General features: G+C 37.5%; 1 protein-coding gene across 1 annotated transcript in view; it reads left to right on the forward strand.

Annotated features, from left to right (window-relative positions):
• LOC137751878 (ATP-binding cassette sub-family C member 4-like) overlaps positions 1-1,644 on the forward strand; it is a 144,621-nt gene extending 142,977 nt beyond the window's left edge. The window contains exon 25 of the mRNA XM_068526525.1: positions 726-1,644. The gene's annotated coding sequence lies outside the window, so the exon portion shown is untranslated. The remainder of the gene's footprint in view (positions 1-725) is intronic.
• Positions 1,645-6,000: the final 4,356 nt, after the last annotated feature.

The raw sequence follows: 6,000 nt of genomic DNA on the forward strand, positions 1-6,000 counted from the left end.
ATGTTCTGATTATATATTTATCAGAAAACCTGTTATCTCTTCCAGTTCAGCTAGAAATTGGTAGAATTCAAGAACTCAAAGGCCTGGCAAAGACCTGTCCTATTATTTGGTATCATTTCTTTTTCAAAGTTGCTTGGTTGAGTCTCTGTTAAAGCTTTTGATTCTCTTTTCATTCCTGTGACCCACCATACACAGATCACATTTCTATAGGCCCTATAACTGCTTTGCTGCAGTTAAATTAAATGCCAGCATATTTCATACATATATGCCAGCGTTTCTTGTCAGTCCGAGTTTATAAAATATAGGGATGACAACCTGATGTTAACATCCAAATCTGGTGTGCTCATTTTATGTGTGAAAATGAGAAACCCTTTTCAGACACTAGATTTCCCAGCCTCTCTGTCACCCTGTTTTTAATATATCTCCAGGTTTTCAGTAAAATGATTCTGCTTATCAATTTAATATAGTGATAAAACATATCTGTGAATCAGAATGATCAGAACTCAAGTGGATCTACAGGGTGTTTGGCATTAGGCCCAGCCCCACTGAGGGTTTTAATGGGGCTACTTCCTCCATAGAATAAATACATCCCTGGTTTTTTAAATTGCGGCTCCAGTAGTGATATAATTTGCTTCACATAAGGAAGTGGACCTAGAAATGCATTGCCTTAGGGAGGAGGACTTTAAAACTTTTAAACATGTTGTTTTTGTCTTTTTTCCCCTCAGGTGCACTTCAAAATGAAATAGCCAGATATTACTCACAGTGACCATCTGGTTATGAACGCTTCCAATGGACAGCCCTCAGCCTTAACAATTTTTGAGTCAGCACCGTGATTCTACCATGAGGTCAAGTCTATTCCGAAGGCATTTCTCCAATAGTTTTTGCACTGCATAAGCTATACTGTATTTTCTTTACACCAGCAACAAATATTTACACATACAAGATGTTCGTTTATTTGGATTATTTTCTCCAACTTCACCCAACGATTCTAAGCTCTTACAAAAGGATTATTTTTATTATGTTATACTATTTTTTTCTTATCCAAATCAGATGTACAGGCCACCAATAAAAGCTGTCTCTCAGTTTTTGTGCCTTGAGAGACTCCAGAGACAAAGCACATTTTCTAAGGTGCAAGACAAAGTTGTCACGGATGTTTCTTACTGTTCCCCAAATTATATACCCCTGTCCAATTATATCAAGGATTCTATTTAGTTGAACTGTGTGTGTGAAGTTGCCATTTTGTCTCACCACTTCCTTTAACAGAACTGGGTTCCATACCCAAAGACCTCTGGTTAAAATAGTAAGAGAAAACTAATAGGAAAAACAAAAAATATACCTTAGTTTAAGTGACATTATATGAGAGAGAGGCATCCCCTCTCCAGAAAAAAAATACATAGGGTTAAAATACAGAAGGACAGTATTATATGCTCTAAAAGAGAAGGGAGAGAAAATATACTTTTTCAAAATAGGAGCCCTTCTAGGGGATTTCATAATGAAGGACAGATGTGTGATCGATTGTCTTTTAGACTGAAGATCTTATTTTTTAATTTTTTTCATTGTGGTAAAATATATATAACATAAAATTTGCCATATAACCATTTTTAAACATACAATTCAATGTCATTAATCACATCTACAGTGTTGTGCAACCATCAATGTCTGGTTAATTTTTCGTAATTATTTTAGGACTATTCAGTTATTTCTATAGAGTCATTTTTGGTACATTTTATTTCTCTAGGAGTGGATCTCCTGTGAGTTTTGAACTTGATTGACATAAAGTTATTCACAATATCTTATATGTTTAAACTCTGCAGCACCTATAATTGTGTTCTTTTGCTCTTTATGGCTTGATTGATCCTTTCTGGTTTTTTAAACATTTTCTAGTTCATTACATTATTCTTTCTTTCCTTCAACTTTTCATTTATTTTGAGATTTTTTTTGGTCAATTCTTAAACTGGAAACTTAATTTTTAACTTAATTAATTCTTTTTCTAATATAAGTACATAAAGTGTACTTTTGTTTCCTAAGACCCACCTTAGCTGCAACCTACAAGTTTTGGTGCTTAGCACTGATCAATAACCATAGTATTAGGTATTTTCTAATTTCCAATTTAACTCAATTATATCTTTTACCCATGAGTTATTCATAAGTATAATGTTCTCTAAATTTCAAATGCTAATGTATTTTTTCTATTAGATTGAACCATGTGGAACTGCTAACAGTCAACCTTTTTTTTTTAACTTATAAAATGGCAGTTTCATACGGTTCAACATAATAGCTTTCTTTTGTTATTAATAGATAATTTCATTTTGGTCAGAAAACATTAGATTGAGGATTTTAAACCAAAGGTAACCACATTCACCCACAAAGTCCTTGTTTCCACCATTTTGTATTTTATTTGGTGATTCTAAAATGTTATATGGGTAACCAGTAATTTTCAAATAAAAATCCTCCCCAAGTACTGGAATGTTTTCTGATACATGCTGCAAGTTGGTTCTCTGGGATACAGACCCAGATGGAGTTTAGTGTTGGGATGTTTATTAGGGGTGCCCTTGGGATCAATACTTGCAGAAGCGAGAGGGAAGAAACAAAATAGGGCAGAGGGAGAAATCAAGCTGGAACACTGGCCAGATGACCTTAGCTGACTCCATGGGGGCTCTGGAATGAAGACGGCCCTTCAGGGTTTCCTGACATGTCCAATGGCCAGGCCTTTATACCTCCACCTTGATGGGTCACTGCATACAGGCTGCCCCCAGAGAAGCTGATGGCTAAAGACTGCTCACTAGCAGCACTTCCAGCAGCTGGGGCAACAAGTCCTTGAAGGGAGGTCTGGACAGCACCTCTCCATGCCCCCCCATGGCATGTGTCACAACTCCAGAGGTAGATAATTAGAATGTACTGGGGCAGAAAACTCTTGGTGACTGACATTTAAGTCAGAATGACTAAGTGATCCTCCTCAATACCCTGTGGTCTAAAAAAAGAGGAGAAGGTCCATGTAGGGGAGACAGCCTCATTCTCTAGGGTCAGCCCAGTTTTCACCTCTTCTAGGAAGCCACCGTAAGATCAATCCTCATCCTAGGTAACTCATATTTCTATAATACCCTGACCGCCTCTCACTTGTTAAACTGAACCATACTTGGTTAGTGTCCTGTTGTTGCTATCTTGAAATAATTTCTAAACAATGGACCCTGCTTTTTCCATTTTGCCCTGGGCCCTTTAAAATATGTAGCCTGCCCTGACTATAAGTATTTGTAGGTGGTCTGTTTTCTCACTGTTAGTTCCCTGTTCACAAGAAAAGAAAGAATGGAGTGTTCATGGAATAGGCAAGGCCAGCCTGTATATAGTTTAAAGGGGGGATCAGGTCTTGAAATAAACCCACACACTACTCAAGGTCAATTAATCTAGGACAAAGAATATAGGCAAAAATATACAATGGGGAAAAGACATTTTCTTCAATAAGTGGTGCTGGGAAATCTGGACAGCTACATGTAAAAGAATGAAATTAGAACATTCTCTAACACCACATACAAAAATAAACTCAAAATGGATTAAAGACCTAAACGTTAAGGCCAGACACTATAAAACTCTTAAAGGAAAACATAGGCAGCACTCTGACATAAATTGCAGCAATGTCTTTTTTGATCTACCTCCTAGAGTAATGAAAATAAAACCAAAAATATGCAAATGGGACCTAATTAAACTTAAAAGCTTTTGCACAGCAAAGGAAACAATAAACAAAATGAAAGAAAACCTATGGACTGGGAGAACATATTTGCAAATGATGTTTTGACCAACAAAGTATTTATTTCCAAAATATACAAACAGCTCATATAGCTCAGTATCAAAAAACACAACCCAATCAAAAAATGGGCAGAAGACCTAAATAGACATTTCTCCAAAAAAGACATACATGGCCAACAGGCACATGAAAAGAAGCTCAACATCACTATTAGAGAAATGCAAATCAAAACTACAGTGAGGTATCACCTCACACCAGTCAGAAAGGCCATGATCAAAAAGTCTACAAATAATAAATGCTGGAGAGGGTGTGGAGAAAAGAGAACCCTCCTATACTGTTGGTGGGAATGTAAATTGGTACAGCCAGTATGGAAAACAGTATGGAGGTTCCTTAAAAAACTAAAAATAGAGTTACCATATGATCCAGCAATACCACTCCTGGGCATATATCCGGAAAAGACGGAAAATCTAATTCAAAAAGATACATGCACCCCAATGTTCATAGCAACACTATTTACAATAGCCAAGACATGGGAACAACCTAAATGCCCATCGATAGATGAACGGATAAAGAAGATATGGTGATATATATACAATGTATTACTCAGCCATAAAAAAGAATGAAATAATGCCATTTGCAGCAACATGGATGGAGCCAGAGATCATACTAAGTGAAGTAAGTCAGGCAGGGAAAGACAAATACCATATGATATCACTTATATGTGGAATCTAAACTATGATGCAAGTGAACTTATTTACAAAACAAGCAGACTCACAGATATAGAAAAGAAACTTAGGGTTACCAAAGGGGAAAGTGGGGGAGAGAGAAATTAGGAGTTTGGGATTAACAGATACACACTACTATATATCAAATAGATAAACAGCAAGGACCTACTGTATAGCACAGGGAACTGTACTCAGTATCTTGTAATAACCTATAATGGAAAAGAATCTGAAAAAATATATATATATGCATAACTGAATCTTTGCTATATACCTGAAACTAACACAATACTGTAAATCAACTATACTTCAATTAAAAAAAAAAAGATACTAAGTCCTTCTTCAAAAAAAATAAAGGGATCAGATCCTGCCAACAAAAGTGCATGTGATAATACCTAGTGAGTTCACCTGGCCGCCACTCCTCACTTGCGCTCTGTAGGTGGGTTCCCGAGCTGTCTTCCCTTGTTACCCACAGGCACTCAGGATAGCCATGCCTGTATGTGTGTTTACATACAGGTAATATTCCAAGACTCTGGGCACTGCAAGGAAGCAACAGTACCTAGCACTCTTCACCTTTATCAATGGCCCTATACCTACCATGAAAAATTATAACCCATTAGATAACAGGGACTTCCCTGGTGGCACAGTGGTTAAGAATCCGCCTGCCAATGCAGGGGCCACGGGTTCGAGCCCTGGTCCGGGAAGATCCCACATGCCGCGGAGTAACTAAGCCCATGAGCCACAACTACTGAGCCTGCACTCTAGAGCCTGCAAGCCACAACTACTGAACCCGTGTGCCACAACTCCTGAAGCCTGCGTGCCTAGAGTCCATGCTCCGCAACAAGAGAAGCCACCACAGTGAGAAGCCTGCGCACCACAACAAAGAGTAGCCCCCGCTCACCACAACTAGAGATAGCCTGTGCACAGCAACGAAGACCCAACACAGCCAAAATTAATTAGAAAAAAAATTTAATTAAAAAAATAACAAAAGAATCCATGAATTTTAGTATTACTGCTCCATAAACAGGAGAGAAGGGAAATATCTTGTATAATTAAATGCAAAGAAATACAGAAGGAACAATGGAGGCAGAAAACTATCCAATGAAGAAAAAACTAGTGGGTGAAACTGATGTGGGGCACAATATTGACATAATATCAAGTTATCTCTCTGCAAATTACTTATTAATTATAAAAGGAAAAAACAACTGTACAGAGGATCGCCCCCAAAACCTATTCAAATCCATTATGCATTATTTAAATGATGTAATATGCAGAGGTATCCCAAATATTAACACCATTTTACTGATTTTACAGGGTAAGGAAATTTCCAAGGCTAGACAATAACCACCCATGAAGGTAGAGATCACTATCCTCTTATTTATTGTGTCATTCCCAGAATAATAAAGATACAGAGGAGATGCTCAAGAATCATTTGTTGAATAACTGAATGCCTATGAATTATTAAAGAAGCCATAAGAGAGACTGAGCTTCAGACTTTGCTAACCCTGGTAGGTTGGCACCTCTAAAGCACCCCAGTCC

Source organism: Eschrichtius robustus, chromosome 18 (genome assembly GCF_028021215.1).
Source record: "Eschrichtius robustus isolate mEscRob2 chromosome 18, mEscRob2.pri, whole genome shotgun sequence".
Lineage (NCBI taxonomy): Eukaryota > Metazoa > Chordata > Mammalia > Artiodactyla > Eschrichtiidae > Eschrichtius > Eschrichtius robustus.